The sequence below is a fragment of the Schistocerca nitens genome, chromosome 2, assembly GCF_023898315.1.
Source record: "Schistocerca nitens isolate TAMUIC-IGC-003100 chromosome 2, iqSchNite1.1, whole genome shotgun sequence".
Lineage (NCBI taxonomy): Eukaryota > Metazoa > Arthropoda > Insecta > Orthoptera > Acrididae > Schistocerca > Schistocerca nitens.
The window spans coordinates 652,694,473-652,721,724 of record NC_064615.1 but is presented as its reverse complement, the minus strand read 5'-3'; positions in this window follow the sequence as shown (position 1 = coordinate 652,721,724).

The window sequence follows — 27,252 nt, the reverse complement described above, 5'->3', positions numbered from 1 at the left end:
TGTTTTTTTATGTTGTGTTTATTGACAATTGTGCATCGTTTGTTGGTAAGTAGCCGGCCGAAGTGGCGGTGCGGTTAAAGGCGCTGCAGCCTGGAACCGCAAGACCGCTACGGTCGCAGGTTCGAATCCTACCTCGGGCATGGATGTTTGTGATGTCCTTAGGTTAGTTAGGTTTAACTAGTTCTAAGTTCTAGGGGACTAATGACCTCAGCAGTTGAGTCCCATAGTGCTCAGAGCCATTTGAACCATTTTGTTGGTAAGTGTTCGCTCTCATTCCACGCCATGTTTTCATAGCGCGTCTCAGAGGTCTGTGCATAAATTTGAGGTGTACATGAGGTACTGTAGACAAGTTGGAGATTGCTGACTGGTACTGGCAGTAATGTTGTCCTATCACCTGTGTCAACAATTTTCTAATGCAGTAGGGGAGTCTGCCTATGCTTCAGGTTATTACAACTTAATTTTTGAGGACATCTCAAAAATTAAGTTACATATTATTTTCACAGGACAAGTGATTTTTTTGAATGCTGCACTTCACTTCAGAGTGACACAGATACATTACACTATTTTTCAACTTACCGGTAGCCACGAAGTCTCCGTTAATAACAGTCAGAACGTTCTACAAATCGTTCAGTTCCTAGGTGACAGAAGTTGGTCCTTGCTCACAGAACCACAAGAGAACCGCTATGTGAACGTCCTCCTCACCGTTGGAAAATCTGCGACTTTTGCGAATCAGTTGCTCCATTACATGGACGTTGTCGTCCGTGCTCAGTCTATGGCCCGCCTTTCCGATCAGCCACGCTTGTGCGGCCTAGGTCAATCTGTTTACACCATGTCACTGTAGCTGGACGCTACAATGTATTTGGTCCACATATTGCTATAAGTGAATCTGTGTGAAATTTAGACGTTTTGCCCCCGAGAATCGTACTGTCCCGCGTGTTTGGACGTAAGAGTACATCTACAGTTGACGCGGCATTCCACTCGTGCGCTGTGACGCAGCTGTCATCCGTACCGCAGCACAGCTGTATCTGTAGGAAGTCCAGGACGTGTCCTCTGCTCTGACGACGCGCCACTCTTCTTGCACAGTGGTCGTAGCGTGGGACGGCATGTGTAAATTACTTTTTGAGTTTCCCTCACATCAGTGCTGCTCTACAGTTCAAACTGGTACACATACGTGACAGTATTTTGCAACGTACAGTAGTATTGAAATGAATGTGTTCGCACATTAATTTTGGGTATCTAAACTGTAAATATATCCACATTCTTCATTTCTGAATGTCTTAAAATAAACGTTATTTCAGTCTTCTTTGCTTATATTAAATATATCTTAACTATGGCTGTCGTGCAGCGACTAATGTTATCTTGTGAACAAGTTAACACAGAATACGTTTTATGGAACTGTTACGATCGATTTCAGCTGAATTATGGCGCCTTGAGATTGACCGTTGGCACCGCTGGCGGCAGCCGATGCGCATCGTCAATAACGTGCATTACGAAATTTTAATGTCTTTGTTGAACGCAAACCATTTTTCCCCGTTAAATTCTTATGGGCTGTAGACGGCACCATTTCCTAAAATGGTGAACAGACACTCCGACCACTAGCACAAATGACGATGTGAATGGTATGTAGTTGATTCATTTTACAATATGACGTGGCCCAAAACCCAGAAGAATATTACGGAAACTAAACGTACAAAACGGTTTTGTTGCTTTTTCTGTTCACTGAAGGCACTACGAATATTTTGAACGTATTCTCTCACAGAATGTTCAAAATGGTTCAAATGGCTCTGAGCACTATGGGACTTAACATCTGAGGTCATCAGTGGTTCAAATGGCTCTGAGCACTATGGGACTCAACTGCTGAGGTCATCAGTCCCCTAGAACTTAGAACTACTTAAACCTAACTAACCTAAGGACATCACACACATCCATGCCCGAGGCAGGATTCGAACCTGCGACCGTAGCGGTCACGCGGTTCCAGAATGAAACGCCTAGAACCGCACGGCCACACCGGCCGGCTCACAGGATGTTAACAGACACAAATGTGTTGATTCTTTCGTCTCTTTACTGCTTGCTGCCAGTGACCTGCTCCGCTATTTGTCCATACTAGAACGTCGCATAATCTGTTGTGTAGCAACATGGATCGTGTGTCGATACAGGCAGTTGGATGTCGGCATTTCATGGAAAGTGTCCCCAGTAGCGTTCAGCCGTCCGAAGGGTGGGTGCATCCCATATTAATGTCCACTAATAGGTGCTGGGATATTTTTGATCGGGTAGTATACGTCTAAAACAGCGTGAGCCCGGTGCAGCCCAATTGCTAACAGGGCATCTTTAAAGCACACAGTGCTTGTGGTCTTGCCTTAAATTGCTCTTATCATTTGTATTTCTTTCGAAAGGCTGCACAACCTCCTTGAAAGAAAATAACTGGATGGCTTGGGGATCGTTCGCTGGAGGAAGTGCCGTTGAAAGTGCATCAGACAGCCTAAGCTGTGTTATGACAGAAAGAAATCTTCGAAATATACAGTAGAATAAAAAGAATAAGGTAGGTAAATCATAGTACGAAAACTAAATTCATAAATTAATGGTAGATTGACAGTCATTACAGTAATGGTTGCGTACACATGAGCAACTGAATTAGAGACATACCTTTTCGCCATGACAACGGGGGTGACATTGCATGGCACTGCCTCCTGGAGGAAACGAAAACATTGCGGATTCTAGTCCATAAATGCTCAAGCACCGTTCGCAACTCATGCAAATTAGAAGCAGACTGGTAGAAGGCGCTCACACCTCGCTGCTTATCCCAGATATGCTGCACAGGATTGAGGTGAGATGACCAGACTTCTTGGGCCGAGGGTGCACAGGGTGGGCAGTATTGCTACATAAACACATGTCCGACAAGTGATACTATTGTACATGGTCGTCCTGAAAGTACATGTTTCTGCATTCTATCGGCGTATAAACGGATATGTTTTATTCGTCCTTAGGTTCTTGCGCAGAAGCTCCATTTCATCGCACATCAACATCCCCCACATAAGATTAGCTTCATTCGTCTTTACAGTGGTTGGAAATCGCCTCTTCTTACCCATGCTCTGCCCTTTTATGCCTACCATCACTACCAACACGTCGGTCCTTAAGACTTTTTTTTTACATGCTTTGAGTGACCACTGGCCGTGTTCTTACGTCCCTTTGAATACCTGTGCCTTGTGTCACTCGCAGAGCAGAGGCATGCGCTCTGGGCGATGTCTTCTGAATCCCAAAACGAAGAAATCGTTCCGGATAGTACAAGATCGGTAGTTTCTGACGTTCGGCACGGAATTGGCAAATGATCCGCTGCGCTGTTTTAAAGAAACTGAGCCTGTCACCTCGAGACACTGCTAGAAAGACGATGACGTCTGGACGTTAAAGAAACTGTTGTCATCGTATTTGTACACATCTTGGTTGTGTAATAATAGCCTATAACGTTAATCTGTTAGAACGACGATCAGCCGGTCATTGCAGCAAGCATGGTGACTTTAAGTTCTGAACATGTGAGCAGTTCAGCTTTTTTTTTTTCCTCTCTCTCTTTCTCATTTGCTATCACCGCGTTATTACAGCTCTGTTCTTTCCAGCCAAACCCAGCGAACTGGAAGTAGAGCATGTAGATAATGTCTGGGAGGGGATTTCAACTCCAGCATCCGACAAGCAAAGGCGGGCTTGGTACGTGTCTCACCTCACTGGTTATAAAACCATATCAACGTCCCTCACACAAGAACTTTTGTCTTTACAGTGGTTGGATATTACAGGCTACTAGCGCTGGTTCTTCTCGGTTTCTTTCTCCCGATAACCAATATGAAAACTAAAACTTTTTCAGTATTGTAACTTTACTGTCGCACAAAATATTTAAGCATCCAGAAGGGAAGAAGGAAACTAAATGAAACTTCACGGGTTGAGAGTGTATGTGATGTAATTTCGTGAATTACAAACTAAGTCAAATTTTTATTCTATAAACAAATTAAATTTACAAAGAACTTAAACGCATTACCCCACTTATCAGTCTGACGTAACATCCCCTCTGGCCTGGATGCATACACTGAGTCGTTTGGGAAGAACGTCATGAAGCCGTCGAATTCTCCCCTGAGGCAAGGTGTCCCATAATTATTCTGGCTGGTCCTTGATATTCTGGGTATTGGCACTGGGACCAATTTGACGAATAAGTTGGTCGCACATTCGTCCAGTCGGAAACAGATCTTGCCATCTTGCTGGACGCAGAGTACCTCAGCATCACGCAGATAGTCCATAGATACAAGTGCCATGTATGGTCGAGCATTGTCCTGTTGAAAAAAGTTACCACGATATCATCGCATGAGAGGTAATACGTTAGGACGCAGGAAGGTCGTGTCGTGATCTTGTGCCGTCAGTGTTCCCTCAGTCACCATCAGCCGTGTCCTGAAGTCATACCCGATAGCTCTCCACATCACGGCGGAAGGAGTACCACCACTGTCCCTCTGCGAAGAATTGGAAGCAAGGGACCCCACCCAAGGCTGCAACCGTACTGGGGGGATTGATTTCGGGGGAAGAGACCAAACTGCGAGGTCATGGGTCTCATCAGATTAGGGAAGGATGGGGAAGGAAGTCGGCCGTGCCCTTTCAAAGGAACCATCCCGGCATTTGCCTGAAGCGATTTAGGGAAATCACGGAAAACCTAAATCAGGATGGCCGGACGCGGGATTGAACCGTCGTCCTCCCGATTGCGAGTCCAGTGGTCTAACCACTGCGCCACCTCGCTCGGTGCAACCGTACTCATTGGCAGAGGTCACATCAGGTAGTGGAGAGCCACGATACACCGCTGAACACTATCGGACCTTATTTATCAGCAGTCAATGCTTCCCAGTCACGGCACCACTTCAAATGCAGTCGTTTGTGTTCTGGTGTAAACAGCAGCCCAGGCATGTGGCGGTAATTCCCTAGTCCGGTTGCTGCTATTCTCCGACTAATGTTGTGGAGTGACACAGAATGTTGCAGAGACTCCATTACATGTCCTCGAACGGCAGCTGCAGGTATAAAGGAGTCACAGTGTGTGTGTGTGTGTGTGTGTGTGTGTGTGTGTGAGAAAAATCTTGTGGGACTTAACTGCTAAGGTCATCAGTCCGTAAGCTTACACACCACTTAATCTAAATTATCCTAAGGACAAACACACACACTCATGCCTGAGGGAGGACTCGAACCTTCGCCAGGACCAGCCGCACTGTGTGTCTGTTGCACAATACAGCGATCAGACATGATAAATCCAAATCTTGACGACGAGTATGCCTGCCCCTACATTCCCTTGTAGTGCAATATCGAGCCACTGTCATATCCAAACGCTTTACAAATGTGGATATTGCATGATTCGTCTTGCCCACAAAATTAAGACCCACATGAGGCCCCTTTCAAACTCTAAAAGTTTGCCCAGACGTGTGTGCAACCTCTCGCGTCCTTCACAGTGATCCAGTCATCATTGTATGTTTCACGCTTTTCACGCCGTCATATATGCTGCCAGACTTGGTAACAACATATATACTAAGATGGTATCTGTTCTTTCGGACATGTCCGAAAGAACAGATACCATCGGTGACCATGCAGCTCGTTAGAATGAAATTACAACGAAATGAACACCCTTAGCTCAAAAAATGGCTCTGAGCACTATGGGACTCAACTGCTGAGGTCATAAGTCCCCTAGAACTTAGAACTACTTAAACCTAACTAACCTAAGGACAACACACACATCCATGCCCGAGGCAGGATTCGAACCTGCGACCGCAGCAGTCGCGCGGTTCCAGACTATAGCGCCAGAACCGCTCGGCCACCAGCGGCCGGCTCACACCCTTAGCTGCTTACAGGCGTTGACATACGTCAACGGGGACAGATGAAAATGTGTGCCCCGACCAGGACTCGAACCCGGGATCTCCTGCTTACATGGTAGACGCTCTATCCATCTGAGCCACCGAGGACACAGAGAATAGCGCGACTGCAGGGATTTATCTCTGGCACGCCTCACGCGAAACCCACATTCTCAACGTATTGCCCGCACTACATTAGTAGTGCCCCCGCCCATTATACTCATTACTGGCGGCGCGTTGCCGATTCCCGTAAGAAGGGTGTTCATTTCATTGTAATTTCATTCTAACGAGCTGCACGGTCACCGATGGTATCTGTTCTTTCGGACATCTTAGTATATATACAGGGTGTTACAAAAAGGTACGGCCAAACTTTCAGGAAACATTCCTCACACACAAATAAAGAAAAGATGTTATGTGGACATGCGTCCGGAAACGCTTAATTTCCATGTTAGAGCTCATTTTAGTTTCGTCAGTATGTACTGTACTTACTCGATTCACCGCCATGATTTCATAGGGGATACTCTATCTGTACTGCTAGAACATGCGCCTTTACAAGTACGACACAACATGTGGTTCATGCACGATGGAGCTCCTGCACATTTCAGTCGAAGTGTTCGTACACTTCTCAACAACAGATTCGGTGACCGATGGATTGGTAGAGGCGGACCAATACCATGGCCTCCACGCTCTCCTGACCTCAACCCTCTTGACTTTCATTTATGGGGGCATTTGAAAGCTCTTGTCTATGCAACCCCGGTACCAAATGTAGAGACTCTTCTCTTCGTGCTCGTATTGTGGACGGTTGTGATACAATACGCCATTCTCCAGGGCTGCATCAGCGCATCAGGGATTCCATGCGACGGAGGGTGGATGCATGTATCCTCGCTAACGGAGGACATTTTGAACATTTCCTGTAACAAAGTGTTTGAAGTCACGCTGGTACGTTCTGTTGCTGTGTGTTTCGATTCCAAATTAATGTGATTTGAAGAGAAGTAATAAAATGAGCTCTAACATGGAAAGTAAGCGTTTCCGGACACATGTCCGCATAACATATTTTCTTTCTTTGTGTGTGAGGAATGTTTCCTGAAAGTTTGGCCGTACCTTTTTGTAACACCCTGTATAGTTAAGGCTCACCGGCCACTTGACCATCTTCTTCTTCTGTGCGAATGCACAAACAGTACCCGAACTCTTACGGGAATCGGCAACGCCCCGTGAGTAATGAGTATAATGGGCGGGGGCACTACGAATGTAGTGCGGGACAATACGTTGAGAATGTGGGTTTCGCGGGAGGCGTGCCAGAGATAGATCCCTGCAGTCGCGCTATGCTCTGTGTCCTCGGTGGCTCAGATGGAAGCCGGCACGGTAGCTCAGCGTGTTCGGTCAGAGACCTGTTTGGCCTCTGTAATAAAAAAACTGAGTCCAAGGATCAACAAACGAACTTGACTGGATGTCATGTGACATCCGCAACGACCAAACACAGCGATCAAAAAAAGATGGATGGAGCGTCTGCCATGTTGCGAGGTGCCGGGGCTAGTAGTGTATTTAACACTAAATTCTTCGAGAATCTTCATATATAAATGATGCTCTAAGCCTCCCCCCCCCCTATTCTAACTCCGACTTTTGCTGTTGCACATGGATTAAAAAGAAACGCGAGATGACTGTAATCGACCCTGCACGTGGAGTAGAAAAGAGTTTGGCACCTGCAATAATTTAATTTGATAAATAAGTTAAATAAAGGAAAGTTTCATTAACGTAGTGAGAAATGAAAGGGTTGCTCTACCGATTAACAGAATGAAAGTTCTGTCCAAAATAACAATATGATTTATTACTACTAAACCCAAAATAATAAACAAAACACATGAAACATTTACTATACATCAAATTGGATACTCAAATAAGTGCTGTGAAGGTGAAGTTGTCCCTAAACTAGATTGTGACATTTATGACGAAGTGGTATGTGGAGCAAATTCCTTGCAACTCAAATCTTAAGAGAAACACACAGCCAACTCAACATTAATTGCTGCTACAGTAGTGAGAACTCAGACAATGAACACCCAAGACAGAACAAAGTTAGAAAAAGAGGAACAGGCGCGCTCTGCTGAGCTCTGATTATCACCTAGGAAAATTCCTTATCTGCGAGTGCTGCGGACATACATTACCAAGCTGTCTTCTTAACTGTAAGGACACGATCTGGCGTACCGGAGGCGATGGCTGGTTGCTTCGACGTCCCGTCGTGGTGATGATAATGTCGCGAGTATAGCCCGAAACAAATTATCCTGGCCTGGTTGTTCCAGACTAAAGACTTCCTAGCAATACAAATGCGCCTCTGAGGGAGATCAAGAAGGCTCGCCACACAATCATTGACGGTACAGTGATTGATTTTAACAAACGTAGTCACACAGTAACTCCGATACAGTCACTTTAGCCAAAACTGCTTAAGACAGACAACATAGGCCTCTTGTATGCAGAACGCTCAATTGCCAACTGTACTCGGAAAGTTACGTTGAAGTCGAAACATCAGCAACTTCATCAAACAGTTAAAATTAAATAAAAGTATATTAGACAGCCAACGGAAGGCAGAGCAGCGAGAGCTCAGTCTTGTAACCTACTCGGACCGAAAGGCGAGAGCCGATTCCCACAAGAGCACCCGAACAAACCGAAAACAGAACATTCCCGCCCCCACGACAGTGGCCGTGGTTAAACGTTGCAATCAGCAACTCGAAAACCGGCGGAAAATTCCACCCTATTGCCGAAGCACTACCATTCCACCAATGGAGATTCTTGGCGCCAATTTCTGCGCCAATTTTGCTACGTCACGGAGCTATGCCCTGAGCAAGCCAATCACAGTTATGATTTTGCAGAAAACGCGGGAATTTGCCCGCCAAGACTGCCTGAGTACACAAGTCATTCCCACGCCTCGCTGGTAGCCCGCCAGAAAGTGTTTTCGCTAAGTTTTTGCGAAGTAACGGAACCTCTAGCCCAGCCGCTCCTTCAGGCCCCTGGAGCGTGTCTCCGCCACTATTATGACAATGTCGGCGTCTGGAAAGCATTCACTCGACTCCCTCACACCCGTCGGCTTAACCCTTTCAAGATCAGCAGAGCCCGCCTGTCACTGGACCACCTGGGTGACGAGAGACGCTGCGTGGGAAGTCCGCATGTGAAGGAATAGCAACTTTTCACCGCATGCAATTAGAGAGGAAAATCGAATTTCTCAGAGTAAGATAGAAATATGAGAGGGGGCATCTGCCACCTCTCAATGTAAGCTAAAGATCCCGGGTTCGAGTCCCGGTCGGGGCACACATTTTCATCTGTCCCCGTTGATGTATGTCAACGCCTGTAAGCAGCAAAGGGTGTTCATTTCTTTGTAATTGGTAACAACAGTAAACACGAACAATTTTATTGTATTCTGGTGGGCCTTCTACCTCCGACTCCACATTATTTACATACCCACCAATAGTGTGTATGGGTGTGAAGTTACAACGACATCCGACCATGTCTTTTGAGTGTTTCACTGTTTTGTCAGCTGTTGTATGTTTTCGCGATAGTGCGGTGTATGTTGACGGCGAGTGGCATCGGTGTGGTCGTGTGCCGGCAGGACTCGGCCCGCTGCGCTGGGAGCCCCGGATGGTGAGGGCGCCTGAGATCGACATGGCGCAGCATGGCGGCTCCAGCTCCACCGGCGCAGACCGCTCGCAGCGCGCTTCCCCGTCGGGGTGCGTGCACCACCAGCTGCCGCAGAGGGCCGGCGCCAAGCAGTGCGCCACCAGCACCACCACCACGACCAGCACCAGCAGCTACGGCGCCCTGCACGTGGGCGGCGTCACGCTCAACCTGGGCCACCACCACGTGCACCACTGGACGTACCCCACGAGCGGGGTGCCCGCCGCGCTGCCCGGCGCCGCCACCTTCCACTTCGGGCCCGGCTTCGAGCCGCACCCGTTCGAGGAGGCCGGCGGGCCGCTGTCGTCGTCGTCCTCCTCCTCGGCCGCGTCCACCGCGTCCTCTTCCTCCTCGTCCTCCTCCTCCTCCAGCGGCTCTTCCTGCGCGCCGGATGCGCAGCAGCACGTCGTGCACTTCCACGTCAACCCGGGCGTCACCGTCAGCTTCCAAATGGGCGACAACATCCAAGTCATCAAAGGTAACGACTCGCTCACTTATTTACATTGACGCATTGTGGTGTGCGTACTGTAAGACCTTCGGTACGCACACCATCAGATTATTTGACTTGTCGCTCTAACGAAGTAGGCGACTGTCAGCAATATGTCTCGTGGTCTTATCGTGGCGTGTTTATCTTCTGCCGTTAGGTCAGACAATAGAAATGCCACTTGCACACTTAGAGTAGCAGATTGACGGTGACCAACTTTAAACAGAATTTGATTAATTTTCACACACATTTATTAAAATAATAAAAATCATAAACCCTACTTAACTTGATTCTGGATGCTGTTTACAATTGACAATCTGAAGTTCCTTTGGTCTTGGTACGTTAATCTTATTCTCACATATCTCTGATACTTGACAAAGTGTCTATTCATTTATCTTCATGGCTATGTACAGGAATATGGTAATCTTATTAGACGCAGACTGAAACTTGACTATAGACTGGTACAGACAAATGCAGACTGGTACAGACTGGTGCAGACAAATGCAGACTGACTAATCGGAGCTCTGTACACTCGTTATAATACCTCGCGCGTTCAGGTATCACTGCGTGAGTGTGATCCGCGAGGAGAAAAGGTTGTACATTAGCAGTAATCTCATTGGCTGCGTTACATATTAATACGAGAATCGGCGGAAGCAGAATTTGGTCCGTCTCTAAGGCAGCGCCATCTCGTAGTGCAGAGACGGACTAGCACTGTGCCTATGCTGTTGTGCTTAGCGGGGCGCGCTCTTGTGGGAAAGTTGTGTACGCGCTGACTACGTGGAACTAGTACACAGCACGCCTCTTAATTCGTGTCATGTTTGTATAATTATTTGAGAATGGGGTGTGTTCTGGAATCTGCACTTACCAGATTAGCGGTTAGCCTTGTCTCCTCAAACGGAATCAAGTTTCTGTTATACAAGGTGTCCGAAAAGTCTTTCCCTGATTACATAAATTGATAAATCAGGCTAGAAGTAAGATGCAAATATGAAACTGGTGTGTAATTGTTTACAAACTATCGAAGTTTTTTTCACACATCACTAAACTTCCACATGAGCACCCTTGGTAGCACGTAGCACATCTAGGCGATATTCAATTTCCGTCCACACATTAGCCAACATCACTGGAGGGGTCGATTCAACGACTGTGGTTATCCGTTGCCGCAGGGTTTCAAGATCTGGTACACGTGTTCGGTAGACCTTGTCCTTGACATAAGCCCATAAAAAGAAGTCTAGTGGGGTTATGTCAGGAGAGCATGGAGGCCAAACGGTTGGCCCATCACGACCAATCCAGCGCCCAGGAAAGGTCTAAGTAGGCTGTTTAGGTTTTTTTATTGGTAACGCCACGTAGCGCTCTGTATGAAAATCACTGGCTGTGCTGTGTGCAGTCTGTGGCTAGTTTGCATTGTTGTTTGCTATTGTAGTGTCGATGTCATGAACTGATATATATATATATATATATATATATATATATATATATATATATATATAATGACTTTTGAACACTGTTCAGGTAAATAAATTGTTTGTTCTCTATCAAAATCTTTCATTTGCTATGTCTATCAGTAGTTAGTGCCTTGAGTAGTTTGAATCTTTTATTTAGCTGGCAGTAGTGGCGCTCGCGGTATTGCAGTAGTTTGAGTAACGAAGATTTTTGTGAGGTAAGTGATTCATGAAAGGTATAGGTTATTGTTAATCAGGGTCATTCTTTTGTATGGATTATTGAAAGTCAGATTGCGTTGCGCTAAAAATATTGTGTGTCAGTTAAGTGTTGATCAGAATAGGTAAAGAGCGAAATGCGAAATGTCTGAGTACGTTCAGTTCTGCTCAGCTGTTTGAAAATCAAATAATGTAAGAGGTTTATCAGCACAGTAATTTATAAATTTTTCTAAGGGGACGTTTCAAAGGTCATATCGAGATAGGCGCGGACGTCCAAACCCCAATGAGGCGGTGCACCGTTTTGCTGAAACAAGACATCGGGGTGATACTGAAGCAGCTGAGGAACAGCATACAGTTGCAACATGTCCAGATACACTGCAGATGTGATGGTAGCTTCAGCGAAGAAGAATGGCCCGATAATTTGATCGTGCAACAGCGCGCACCAAACATTCACCTTTGGACTGCCTCTGGTGCACTCCATGACATCGCCAGGGGGTTGTGAACCCCAAATGCGCACATTATGGCGATTCACTACTCCACTGACGAAAAAAGTCGCTTCGTCGGGAAAGGCAATTCGTCTGAGATTACCATCATCGTCCTCAATACGTGATAGCATTTCGACCCCAAAGTCTTATCGACGTGTACTGTCATTGGGCAACAAGGCCTGAACGATTTGCACTTTGTATGCATGAAACAACAAACGTTTGTGTAAAATGTCATGGAGAGAGCTTTTTGGCATCTGTAATTCACGTGAGGCCCTGCGCACCGATTTCTTCGGACTTCGCAGAAAAGGCTGCCTTACAGCTTCCACCCTGTCTGCTGAGATTCTTGGTCGACCAGACCTCGGAAGGTCAGCAACCGATCCTGTGTTCTTGAACTTCTCACACCAGGCTTTAATGCTCTTGACATCAGGTGGATTCCTTCCACATGTTGTCTGGAAGTGTCTCTGCACTGTGGTTGGTGATCGTGTCTCATGGTACCACAGGACACACTGTGCCTTCTCCTGATTGGTTAACATGGCTTCTTTGGCACTGCACCTCATCCACTACTTAACGTACTGCGAACCTAGAACAGAAAAAAAACTTAGATGGTTCTAAACAATTCGACACTAGTTTCATATTTGTATCTTACTTCTAGCCTGAGTTATCAATTTATGTAATCAGGGAAAGTCTTTTCGGACACCCTGTATACCATTGGCTTCCTCCCACCTGTTATTATGTAAGATATCCTTTCCGGGCCGCATCGGTGGGCTTCGTCCTTGTCTGTTGGGTACGTCAAAGCCTGAATCCAGTATAGTGCAGAAGAAAGCTTTGACCAACCTGAAGATAACAACCTAGTGCCCTGTTATCTTTCCACCTGGTTAATAGAATAAAAAGTCCGCTAGAATTGCCAGTAATTTCTTATTTATTGGACGATTGGTTTCGAAGCCTAAAGCTTCCTCTTCAGGTGCTACCAACAGCGAACTAGAGGAGGAGCTACTGGCGTACAAGATCTAAGGGGTTTATAAACCATAATGGAAGGTAAAGCCGTGAAAAGTTGAATACTCACGCAATTATAGTAATATAAATGTGTGGCGGTCGGGCCAGTCAGTCATACACCTGTGACAGGAACAAAAACACGAATACAGGGGGGTGGGGGGGGGGCGGGGGACGGGGAGTTCGGCCTACGATGCTGGCTACGTTACGAACAACAACTTCGACTCTGGTTTATTCAGTAACAGAATACGATTGTCCCATCTGGCTTAACAGCCCCCACGACAAGAAAACAGACACCGAACTAAATCAAACAATGAGAATGATTTCCGGCATGATTAACAGTAGTCCCACCTTCTGACTACTAATCATAAGTCATATACCTTGAGCACAGCTGCAAAGACAACCACTTCTTAGATAATGTAGAAACATTCAAAACAGTCAACCATTTCCTTTTCGTTCGTTCTCTGATTACATAAGTATTAAACGATTCCTCTGTAGAAAATGTTGCTAGAGGGAGCTACCTGTACATTCTTAGAAAATAAAACTTTGATATCGTGCCATACTGGAAGAAAACCTGGGAAGATGAACTGCGGATCTTAACAAATTCCGATGTTTCTACGAAAAAGCAACTGGCTTTGACCTCCCAAGAAAATTCTGGGTAATTCTAAATCGTATTCCATGAAGTATCGGGATAGCAGCCGGATTACGTCCACTTTATGCCACGATACGAGTATTTTGGCTGACAACCACTCAGCCGTCTTCAGGTGTTTTGTGCGGGGGATTGCTAGTTCACATTGCTAACTTTAACACAAAAATTGAGGAGGGGAGGAATGCGCAAAGGCATTTCTGACGACTTTCGGGCCCTCTTCGAATATTGCTCCATCTAAAGCGCGCAGCCGCATGCGTAATGGTGATACTACATGCGCGCTATCTGTTCGAATACGCACTCGCGGAATTAAAATTCGGATGTCAAAATTAATCATTTGCGCATGCATCTCTGCACCAGTTCTTTGTATAAAGGTAGCGATGTGAACTTGCAGTCTCCAGTGCAAAAGATTCACCTGAAGATGGGCGAATGGTTCTCAGCCGAAATATCATGCCAAGAAGTCGATGTACTCCGGCTGCAATCCCGAAACATCATGGAATACTCTTTACGTCGCGAAAATTTCAAGACTCAGTTCTAAATCGAATTAGAAGCAACCATGGCAGATTTGCGGACCCACTGTATAGATGGGAACTAAATACACTGAACCAGGTAGAGAGACACGGCTTTGAAGGGGAGGGGAGCGAAAGATTGATATACTGAAAGTCAAAAGGAACTTCAACATTTTGTTAACACTCAGCAGCCCAACACACAAAAACAACGATAGCTGAACAGTCACACCGTACTCTACCAAGGTAGTTGATAATTACAATTTAAATTAATATTTCATAGGTGTGCTTTAAGAAAATTATTTGATTTTACTCGTAACGTCAATGATATGTGAACTGTCGAATGGCATATATAATATTTTACTTCTTTGACCACCAAAATTTAAATTAGGTTTGAGACGTTTAAAATCTTCAACAGATACAAGTGTGAAACCTTCCGCTATCAATTAAAGCCGTTATCTATTAAATGACCGTTACCAACTTGTTTGCTCAAAGTTTTCAACCTTTTAAAATTGCAAAAGAATTTTACGTTTTTAAAATAAAATAATTGGATTGAGGTTACCTTATCAATAAGGTTGAGGTTACGGATATGAAAGTAGCTAGGATGATTGCAGGTACTAGTAGATGGGAACAATGGCAGGAGGATGTCCACAATGAGGAAATCAAAGAAAAAGTGGGAATGAACTCTATAGATGTAGCAGTCAGGGCGAACAGGCTTAGATGGTGGGGTCATGTTACACGCATGGGAGAAGCAAAGTTACCAATGAGACTCATGGGTTCGGCAGTAGAGGGTAGGAGGAGTCGGGGTAGACCAAGGAGAAGGTACCTGGATTCGGTTAAGAATGATTTTGAAGTAATAGGCTTAACATCAGAAGAGGCACCAATGTTAGCACTGAATAGGGGATCATGGAGGAATTTTATAAGGGGGACTATGCTCCAGACTGAACGGTGAAAGGCATAATCAGTCTTAAATGATGATGATGATGATGATGACGAAAATCAAATAAAATTTTTAAACTTGCAAATCATAATTTGACGGAAATTAGTTAAATAAGATAGCTTTCAGTAAAAATAGTTGCCGTTTGAACCAATTTACACTTACACACACAGCTCATTACCTCTATCTTCTATTTGAACAAACATATAATTACTTACATTTACCTGTGCATTTGACCGATTAGTTTTTCAAACTTACTCATGACACAGCTATCTGGCCTCAACATAAACAAGGTGCCTCTATTATTACACCGGAAGTTGCGAGTCAGCTCGCCGTATCTCATACTGTGATCGGATTGAAAATTGTGCAAATGATCGCACTAGTTCCTTAAAACACATTTTTCCGAGAATGATTTGATCAATGGGTTTCTCAACATCCCGTCACGCTTCTAACAGAAGTAACGCAGTTCTACCGCGCTTTTCAACACGACCAGTTCCTGTAGTTGGACTCAAACCCAGAACCCTCTATTCAGATGGTCATAATGCCTCAAAAGTTCCAAAAGTCGGTATACCGTATTTAGGTCCAACGTAGACGACATTCACTTGCGGTCATCTTCGTCTGCGATGAAGACCCTCGATCCGTTCGCCCTGCTTGACACACCACGGACCCGCTGTCGACACCCGCACAGAGTCCAAACACTGTCTCGTCCCGTCCGCTTCGCCTGCAGGCCCACTCCACACACTTCTCTCGCGCGCACAACGGAACTCGAGGTCGCTGACCAGAGACCACTCTCCAAAGCAGACTGATCTTTTTCGTCGTTCAGCCATACGCCAGCGATTATATTCTGCACGCCACAGTGAATATCTTTGGAAGCGCCTCAGATATGATCAAAAAATAATCGAACATCTACAATGGTTCACATAGCTCCGAAGTGCGACAGCGGGGCAGAAAGGCAGACAGTCCAGCGTATAGTGCAGCGTGTCCATTAAGAACCCGCGCGTGGCACTCTGAATACATCCTGAATACGACTGATGATTCAATTAAGTATATTCTTTATGAATGTTATTATTAGTTTATGTTCATTATGATTTGTAATAATGCCATGCGATAAATAAATAAATGTTGTTGTTGTTGTGGTCTTCAGTCCTGAGACTGGTTTGATGCAGCTCTCCATGCTACTCTATCCTGTGCAAGCTTCTTCACCTCCCAGTACCTACTGCAACCTACATCCTTCTGAATCTGCTTAGTGTATTCATCTCTTGGTCTCCCTCTACGATTTTTACCCTCCACGCTGCCCTCCAATGCTAAATTTGTGATCCCTTGATGCCTCAAAACATGTCCTACCAACCGATCCCTTCTTCTAGTCAAGTTGTGCCACAAACTTCTCTTCTCCCCAATCCTATTCAATACCGCCTCATTAGTTACGTGATCTACCCATCTTATCTTCAGCATTCTTCTGTAGCACCACATTTCGAAAGCTTCTATTCTCTTCTTGTCCAAACTAGTTATCGTCCATGTTTCACTTCCATACATGGCTACACTCCATACAAATACTTTCAGAAATGACTTCCTGACACTTAAATCTATACTTGATGTTAACAAATTTCTCTTCTTGAGAAACGCTTTCCTTGCCATTGCCAGTCTACATTTTATATCCTCTCTACTTCGACCATCATTAGTTATTTTACTCCCTAAATAGCAAAACTCCTTTACTACTTTAAGTGTCTCATTTCCTAGTTTAATCCCCTCAGTATCACCCGATTTAATTTGACTACATTCCATTATCCTCGTTTTGCTTTTGTTGATGTTCATCTTATATCCCCCTTTCAAGACACTGTCCATTCCGTTCAACTGCTCTTCCAAGTCCTTTGATGTCTCTGACAGAATTACAATGTCATCGGCGAACCTCAAAGTTTTTACTTCTTCTCCATGAATTTTAATACCTACTCCGAATTTTTCTTTTGTTTCCTTTACTGCTTGCTCAATATACAGATTGAATAACATCGGGGAGAGGCTACAACCCTGTCTCACTCCTTTCCCAACCAATGCTTTCCTTTCATGCCCCTCGACTCTTATAACTGCCATCTGGTTTCTGTATAAATTGTAAATAGCCTTTCGTTCCCTGTATTTTACCCCTGCCACCTTCAGAATTTGAAAGAGAGTATTCCAGTTAACGTTGTCAAAAGCTTTCTCTAAGTCTACAAATGCTAGAAACGTAGGTTTGCCTTTTCTTAATCTTTCTTCTAAGATAAGTCGTAAGGTTAGTATTGCCTCACGTGTTCCAACATTTCTACGGAATCCAAACTGATCTTCCCCGAGGTCCGCTTCTACCAGTTTTTCCATTCGTCTGTAAAGAATTCGCGTTAGTATTTTGCAGCTGTGACTTATTAAACCGATAGTTCGGTAATTTTCACATCTGTCAACACCTGCTTTCTTTGGTATTGGAATTATTATATTCTTCTTGAAGTCTGTGGGTATTTCGCCTGTCTCATACATCTTGCGCACCAGATGGTAGAGTTTTGTCATGACTGGCTCTCCCAAGGCCATCAGTAGTTCTAATGGAATGTTGTCTACTCCCGGGGCCTTGTTTCGACTCAGGTCTTTCAGTGCTCTGTCAAACTCTTCACGCAGTATCTTATCTCCCATTTCATCTTCATCTACATCCTCTTCCATTTCCATAATATTGTCCTCAAGTACATCGCCCTTGTATAAACCCTCTATATACTCCTTCCACCTTTCTGCCTTCCCTTCTTTACTTAGAACTGGGTTGCCATCTGCGCTCTTGATATTCATACAAATGGTTCTCTTCTCTCCAAAGGTCTCTTTAATTTTCCTGTAAGCAGTATCTATCTTACCCCTAGTGAGACAAGCCTCTACATCCTTACATTTGTCCTCTAGCCATCCCTGCTTAGCCATTTTGCACTTTCTGTCGATCTCATTTTTAAGACGTTTGTATTCCCTTTTGCCTGCTTCATTTACTGCATTTTTATATTTTCTCCTTTCATCAATTAAATTCAATATTTCTTCTGTTACCCAAAGATTTCTATTAGCCCTCGTCTTTTTACCTACTTGATCCTCTGCTGCCTTCACTACTTCATCCCTCAGAGCTACCCATTGTTCTTCTACTGTATTTCTTTCCCCCATTCCTGTCAATTGTTCCCTTATGCTCTCCCTGAAACTCTCTACAACCTCTGGTTCTTTCAGTTTATCCAAGTCCCATCTCCTTAAATTCCCACCTTTTTGCAGTTTCTTCAGTTTCAATCTGCAGTTCATAACCAATAGATTGTGGTCAGAATCCACATCTGCCCCTGGAAATGTCTTACAATTTAAAACCTGGTTCCTAAATCTCTGTCTTACCATTATATAATCTATCTGATACCTATTAGTATCTCCAGGATTCTTCCAGGTATACAACCTTCTTTTATGATTCTTGAACCAAGTGTTAGCTATGATTAAGTTATGCTCTGTGCAAAATTCTACTAGGCGGCTTCCTCTTTCATTTCTTCCCCCCAATCCATATTCACCTACTATGTTTCCTTCTCTCCCTTTTCCTACTGACGAATTCCAGTCACCCATGACTATTAAATTTTCGTCTCCCTTCACTACCTGAATAATTTCTGTTATCTCGTCATACATTTCATCAATTTCTTCATCATCTGCAGAGCTAGTTGGCATATAAACTTGTACTACTGTAGTAGGCATGGGCTTTGTGTCTATCTTGGCCACAATAATACGTTCACTATGCTGTTTGTAGTAGCTTACCCGCACTCCTATTGTTTTATTCATTATTAAACCTACTCCTGAATTACCCCTATTTGATTCTGTATTTATAACCCTGTAATCACCTGACCAAAAGTCTTGTTCCTCCTGCCACCGAACTTCACTAATTCCCACTATATCTAACTTTAACCTATCCATTTCCCTTTTTAAAGTTTCTAACCTTCCTGCCCGATTAAGGGATCTGACATTCCACGCTCCGATCCGTAGAATGCCAGTTTTCTTTCTCCTGATAAGGACGTCCTCTTGAGTAGTCCCCGCCCGGAGATCCGAATGGGGGACTATTTTACCTCCGGAATATTTTACCCAAGAGGACGCCATCATCATTTAATCATACAGTAAAGCTGCATGCCCTCGGGAAAAATTACGGCTGTAGTTTCCCCTTGCTTTCAGCCGTTCGCAGTACCAGCACAGCAAGGCCGTTTTGGTTAATGTTACAAGGCCAGATCAGTCAATCATCCAGACTGTTGCCCCTGCAACTACTGAAAAGGCTGCTGCCCCTCTTCAGGAACCACATGTTTGTCTGGCCTCTCAACAGATACCCCTCCGTTGTGGTTGCACCTACGGTACGGTCATCTGTATCGCTGAGGCACGCAAGCCTCCCCACCAACGGCAAGGTCCATGGTTCATGGGGGAATAAATAAATAAATAAATAAATTGTAGCGGGAACTGGCCGTTGGAAATGCATGAATTCTGTTCTTGACGCTGACTGGCTGAAAGGGGGAAATATTAAAAGAAATTTCGAGGAACTGTTTGCAGCTCCTAAAATCAAAGAGGGAACAGCTGATGGCCGTCGTAGGATGTGGGAGAGAAGTCGTATATTCCCTGGGGTGTAGGGTGGAGGTGCTGTTTCGAAGTGTTTCTTAAGTCGGGAATAATTCTTGTCTACTCTGCTGCATACCACAACAGGCAAATCCGAAGTTCTCTTTGCTTCAGGAGAAGTCGATGAAATAAACACGTCTATCGAAATGCGTGTAGATAGGAAACGGAACGTTTCCGGTCGTGGGTTTATATTCAAAATAATGTGTAATGAGTCTCCGCCACAAGTCTAAGAACTTTGTAACTGGAATTTACCAACACTGTGTTCTTTGAAAATTGTTCTTTCAGAAACACACATAAAAAGGTAAATAACATTTAACATATTGAGGAAACGTTTCACACAGCTTTAGGTCGGTTTGAGATCTAAGATTTACTTTCACAGAAAATACAGCAATGTAAAAATCCCACCTCAGTTGTAGATGACTAATTGTATAAAATACCATTTGGGCTACGTAAAACGTGTAGCAGCATGAATATCCAAATGTGCTCTTAAGGGATACTCTTTGTAGACGTGATTTTGTGTGTCTGATGACAATAATCCCAATCTTCGTCGTTTTCAATTCCATATTAATTCTTTTTTACAGTACAATCTTTGTTTACTTAGTTATTCACTCCTTTGTAGTCTGTTACCTATAATTTAAACGCAGGCTGTATTGATCCTTACACGAATTATGCGCTATATACTATTACCTCCTACACGATACTACATTCCATCACCAAAACTATTTATACTATTACTATTAATAATAATAATAATTTTAAAAAACTATTTCTCGTCTTTCACATTCCACAATGCACAAAAAAAAGCTCTACCTCACCCCGCCGCCCATCCCCTGCGTTCCATACCCTGCAGTTTCTTTGGGTGCTGTCGAGAGTGTGTTGTGGTTGCATCTGCCTCTTCCATTGTTCGTTGGCTCTATGGCCGCAGGGGATGATACCCCAGTTCCGAGGGAGCATCGCTGATGACGGTCAGGAGCGCAGCCACACGCAGACCCACCTTACCCTGTTGTAGTTCCTTGGGTGGCGAGACACAGCCCACGTTGTCACGATGCCGTGCATGTGGTGTTGATTTTCCTTCTGTCGCAGCTGTTGAATTCAGCTGCCTTCCCTGCGTAGCTTTCGATCTTCTGTCGCAACCTCTCGTACTGCAGAAGATGCGTATCGTCTGAAAAGATAGCGCGCTGCGCATGCCTTTCTTCAAATAGTGTCGGCAGTGTGTCCAAGATCTGCTGTTCTGTCTCGCACAAGAGCAAACCCACTGAAAACTGTTCAGCGTAACCTAAATGTGTGTGGATAAATAGTGAACAGCAAGAAATTCTGCTTTGCTCTTGGCAAAATCCTCATAATATATTTATTCTGAATTTTCTGAGTACGACGATGAGTAAGCAAAGTTTCCAACATTTGCTAGCACCACACCGGAAACGCTCGTCGACTGACATTCGAAGATCGTATTTGAAGCACAATCTAGCGTCATTACGTGGCTGTGGATGAAACATGATCCCCTAGTTACAGTAATGGAAACAAAACACGCATGAGTTCAGTAGAAATTACAGCTAACTCCGTCCGATCAGGCTTCGTAAAGTCCAACTGTACCGACCGACCGCCGTGTCATCCTCTTCCGGTTAGCGTCACTGGATGTGGATATGGAGGGGCATGTGGTCAGCACACGCTCTCTCGTCCGTTGTCGGTTCTCGTGACCGGAGCCGATACTTTTCAGTGAAGTAGCTCCTCAATGGCGCTCACCAGCGCTGAGTGCACCCCGATTGCCAACAGCGCTCATCAGGTTCGGAAGGTACCCACCCGTATGCTAGACAAGCCCGACAGCGCTTAACTCCGGTAGTCCGACGGCAACCGGCGTTACCACTGGGTTGGCAAATGGTTCAAATGGCTCTGAGCACTATGGGATTCAACATCTTAGGTCATAAGTCCCCTAGAACTTAGAACTACTTAAATCTAACTAACCTAAGGACATCGCACACACCCTTGCCCGAGGCAGGATTCGAACCTGCGACCGTAGCAGTCCCGCGGTTCCGGACTGCAGCGCCAGAACCGCACGGCCACCGAGGCCGGCTGTTACCACTGGGGCAAGGCCGATGGCCAACAGCAATTAAGTGGGAAAGAAATTTTTGTTCGTGCAGAAAAATGTTATTTTCGTTTTTTTTGACATATCCACCTTCTCAATGACAGTAAAGTGCCAAATTGTTTTTCGAATGCCCAATCGAATTGTGGAATAATACGGAGGAAGAAAAATCAAATCAGAGCGAAACAGATTAGTGGAGTCGAGTGACAGTCTCTCGCTCATTACGGCAGGGCTTTTGCAGCAGCTTAAAGCAGATCCGCTGCATTTCACAGCCGGTGTTTCGTCCCGCTGTCGTCTTTTGTGAACAGCGCGACGGAATTCTGGGCCCAGCTGCTGCTAACGCCGGCGCTTCCAACTTCTTAACTAAATTCTCTGCACCCCAACCCCAACCCCCATCCGTTGTGCTCCCCCTCGGCAGCTCCGATGAGTTCCAACTTGGCAATTCATAAATTTATTCTCATTTCGGTCCACAAAAGCGCCGTGGTCGGAACTTCTAACAAGGAGGGAATCTTCTTTAACGGTGACTGCTTCTTTAGTGCAGTCTTCGTTTCTGAAGAAGTTTCAAGGAGCGAAGAAATGTAAACTGCGTAGTTGATGTTTATCGGTTCTCTACTCGCATAAAGGCTTAGAAAAAAAATTAGATGGCAATGAATATCTTCTCTCTCCGTTATCTATTCTGTTCTGAAGGTGTGCATACAAACTCTCGCGCTTCAGAAATTCAAAGAATGGGAAGTGGAAAAGCTATGAAAAACAAATCCATACATATTATAAAAATGGACGTACATACGGATATACGAGTATGTACGTTCCACATTTCCGTCTGAACTACAGGATCGATTTCGGTCAAACTTGATACACGCTCACTGTCTTGAAAGAATCGGTGTTACGATAAGAACTACGTATCTATCAGAGAAGTGAGGGTGAAAAAGAAGTGTAGTGCATGACACGAATAACCATATATTATTCATGTAGTATTTGACATGCAACAAAATTCATACAGTTTCAAACCATAATGAACTTATACTTGCTGACAATATCCACAAAGTGATCAGAGGAAAAAAGTTTATTGCTTACTAGATTTTCGGTGTCCATGCAATAAAACTGCCACATTAGGAACGACGTTTTAATTTATTACTTCTCAGATACTAACTGTATTCGCGATACATGTTGCAGACAGTATTCACATAAATCACTGAATGCATCCGCAAACTTATATCATTCCACGACCCAAAGTTCAGGGGATATGAGGCCATAAACACTAAGGTGCGTTAAAAACTGCCGCATCTTGCACGACGTTTAAATTCTTCGCTAATAACGCTATTCGCAACACTTTCGCAGACAGTATCTATATATGCCGCTGAATGCACCTACAAAATTATATCATTGAACGACACACCAACCATGAGATATGACTTTTTATACTGAGATGCGAGATAAAAACTGCGGTATCATTAAATTTATTACTTCTCTTCTGTTAATTCCATTCGCATCACATTTCGCAGGCAGTATCTATATATGTTCGTGAATTTACCTACAAAATTATATCATCGTACGACACATAGTTAAGCAGATATGACGTCATAAAATTGATATGTGTGAAAACGAAACTTCAGGGCCGTATACCCTAGAGATATAAGTGAACAAAGTGTACAAATATGTCCGAAATATTCTAAATACATGTGAAATGTATGTGACATGAGCGTGCGCAGGCAAAGGCACAGGTTAGAAGCTCCTACTGAAACGATTTCAACCAAACTAGATACACGTACTAATTACTATCCAGAAAGAAACAGTAATCTTCTGTTGCTGTAGAGATTTTTATGCGGAGACAAAACGGGGTAGGACGAGATAGACAGAGGCAACAGAGGAGGAGATGGTCACTGATAGAGGGAAGGAAAAGATGGAAAGAGGGAAGGGAGGTGGGAAATTGAACTGAGAGGGGCGAGGAGGAGGAGCTGGACAGAGAAAGGGAAGAGGTGGAGATGGAAAGAGTGGAGGAGGAGGAAGATATGGACAGAGTGAGGGGGGGGGGGCAGGAAGAGAAAGAGAGAGGGGGAGACCAGGCTCCTCACTTCCGATTCAGAGAGAGGGGGATAGAGGATATAGAGAGAGATGGGGGAAGAGGTAGCGAACACCTAAAGTGAGAGAGGGGGAAAGGAGATGGACACAGAGGGGGAGGAGGAGATAGATGTAGAGGGATAGTGGGGGAGGAGGAGATGCAGGGAGAGGAGGAGATGGACAGACAGGAAAGGAACAGATGGAGAAAGAAAAGAGGAGGAAATGGATAGACAGAGAGGAAAGACGAGGAAACAGACATAGACAAAGGAGAGAAGGACAGAGAAAGGATAGAGGAGGTATGGACAGAGGGAGGTGGAGAAGGTGGACAGAGAAAGGGAGTAGTAGTAGAGGGACAGAGAGAGGTGGGAGGAGAAGATGGAAATTGAGGGGGGAGAGAAGGAGATGCAGAGAGAGAGAGATGGAAGGAGGATATCGATAGAGAGAGGAGGAAGGAGGAGGATATGGACAGAGACAGGAGAAAGGAGGAAATAGTCAAAGTGGGGAGGAGAAAGAGATGGGCAGAGATGGGGAGGAGGAGAAGTCTGGAGAGGGGATAGGTGGAGGGGGAGGAGGAGATGGTGGAAGAGGGAGGAGGAGGAGCTGGATAGAGAGGGGGAGAAGAAGATGGACTAATAAAAGACTAGAATAACTACATATCCGAGCAATGCCATGTACTCAGCAAGTTGAATTATAACCAAGAACAGCGTCTTGTGTTCTTCACCCTTTATTGCGAGTGTATATTTGATTAATTTGTGACGTAAAGTATCAGTCCTGCACGTATCCAAAGGATAAAATAAAATTGCAGCACTATAACGGCTGGAGAGCGTGGCGACCGGAGACCAGGCTTCTCACTTCCGATTCAGCATTGTTAAGTGTTCCATTCTGTAGCGGACACCTCACGTTCAGTTTCTAGAGAAACATCATTCAGCTGCAGGGGCATGTTGTGGTGTAGAACATCTACTTACGGGCACACAAACTGCTCAAGAAGAATCGACAGCTAATCCATTCAGTAAGCTGAAAAAATAGAGCGTCACTAGAATAAAATTGTAAGAAAACCAGTATTTTCATCTATACGATCTAGAGTATGTGTAGCAAATATATGTCAGTGGTCCTAATTTTTAGAGTCACGTTACTGCAAAATTTGGAGTGTATAAGCATGTATATGAAATGTGTAAAGCAATATATGTTGTAACACTGTTGACGACATGAAATCGCTCTGATAATTGTGTTACGGATTTATGGGAACTTCTGATAACTCTTTGAACGATTTTCGAGAATGTTCCGACGTGCACATCTGGAATATTTAATTATTTTTCGTAGCTACAGACTAAGAAAACCTTAGTTCTCACATTAAATGGATTAGCAACTTACAGCCGTTTTTCATGTTCTCTCAAACGAAACGACTAGTTTCGAACCCAGCTGTGAAGTAACAGTTTGCTTTACTCGACTTCTAAATGGTTTGATCGATCATCGTGCAAACTGTTTCTATTTTAACATAAATTCGGTTAGATACTACTGAATCATGTAAGAATATTGAGTGACTGCGCTCCATGAAACTTCGACATATCTAACGTTATTAACTGTTCCTTATTTTTATTGCGCGATTTACGTAGTTAAAAAAGATTTGGAGTTTCCATAGTTTTTCTAAATCAATTAAAGAAAATACTGGGGTGGCCCATTTCCCATCCTACTTCATTTCGAGATTGCAGCCGTCTGTAATAATGTCTCTGGGGATGAAAAAAATATATATATTCAAAATGGTTCAAATGACTCTGAGCACTATGGGACTTAACAGCTGAGGTCATCAGTCCCCTAGAACTTAGAACTACTTAAACCTAACTAACCTAAAGACATCACACCCATCCATGTCCGATGCAGGATTCGAACCTGCGACTGTAGCAGTCGCGCGGCTCCAGACTGAAGTGCCTAGAACCACTCGGCCACCGCGGTCGACAAACCTATTCAATTCTACTCATTATGCCTTTTATGTTTTTCTATATGGAATTTTAACACTTTTGCCGCCCTACGCGTTCACTCCTCGCCCTCATGACTGTACTTACATATGATATTACTGGTAGAGATGACGCGAATATCCCAGCTGTTCAAACTTTTCAGCCAGCTCTACGGTACCACGGCACCACCAATTCACTGCAGTATTTTGTGCTTTTTGGTCAGGAACTATCCGCGCGGATGAACACGCTGATTGCAGCAAATGGTGCGTCCTTATACAAACATATACTCAACACTTTATTGGCTGGAAAAATAACGAAGTAACTTAAAATGTTTATAACATTCATTATTCCAACACGTGCTTACAGTGTACATGCGTCAGTCTCATTAGATATGTCTTTTACTTGTAAAAGAAATTTTTCCGATTGTAATTTGTAGAGTATGATGTATCGGAGGCTACCTGAATGGATAATGACCGGCGAATATCAATAAAAATAATAGTATGTATTAAAAACTGCCATTTACAGAAATGAAATGAGAATTTATGAAGCAACATTTATATGTGGGTGTGTTTATGTTCTCCATATACATTTTCATTTAATTTCTGTAGAGTCGAAAATAAATGAAAATTGTGCCTTAAACATACCGTAAGCTTTCCATGTTCCATTTTTAATATGTAGTACACTGAAATAAACATAAGCTATTAAACAAACCGTAGAATAAAAAATAGGGAGCAATTTACGTGTAGAGTTTTCAGAAAATAATAACAGTCTGGAGCAACGTGATAAGTCCTTAGTCGATAAATGTAGTAATTTGTCTTTATGCAGCGCCAAGAAATATAATCAAATGTTTGTCGACAGGAGGTTTTTATCAGCTTAAAATTGCGAACTTCACACACACAAGAAAAATCGCAGTGCCAAGTGTCTCTTTCTGTTATTGGGAGCAGACGGGGGTACTTCCATCACTCTTATGACTGGCTTGACGGATCACCACGATTTTCTCTCCTATCTCAGAACACCTCATCAAGCATCCTCAATTATTCGTTAGATTTATTCCAGACTCAGTCCCACCTGTTTGTTTCAGAATTTTTGTTGAACTCTGCTTTATGACATTGAGATTTTTTTTATTATTAGGCTGCCTCTAGTACGACGGCAGTTAGTCGGGTCTGGTTGTCTAGTGATAAGACGCGTTCCTGGAGACTGAGAGGTCACTGGATCTAATGCCGGCCGGTCCATGGAATATTCCGATCTGTCATTCATCTCCGAATGATACGAAGACTTGCTAGGAAAGACGAGTGGTACTGGATCCATGGTCCCCTTCCCACAGTAGAATTATTGGAGTACGGTA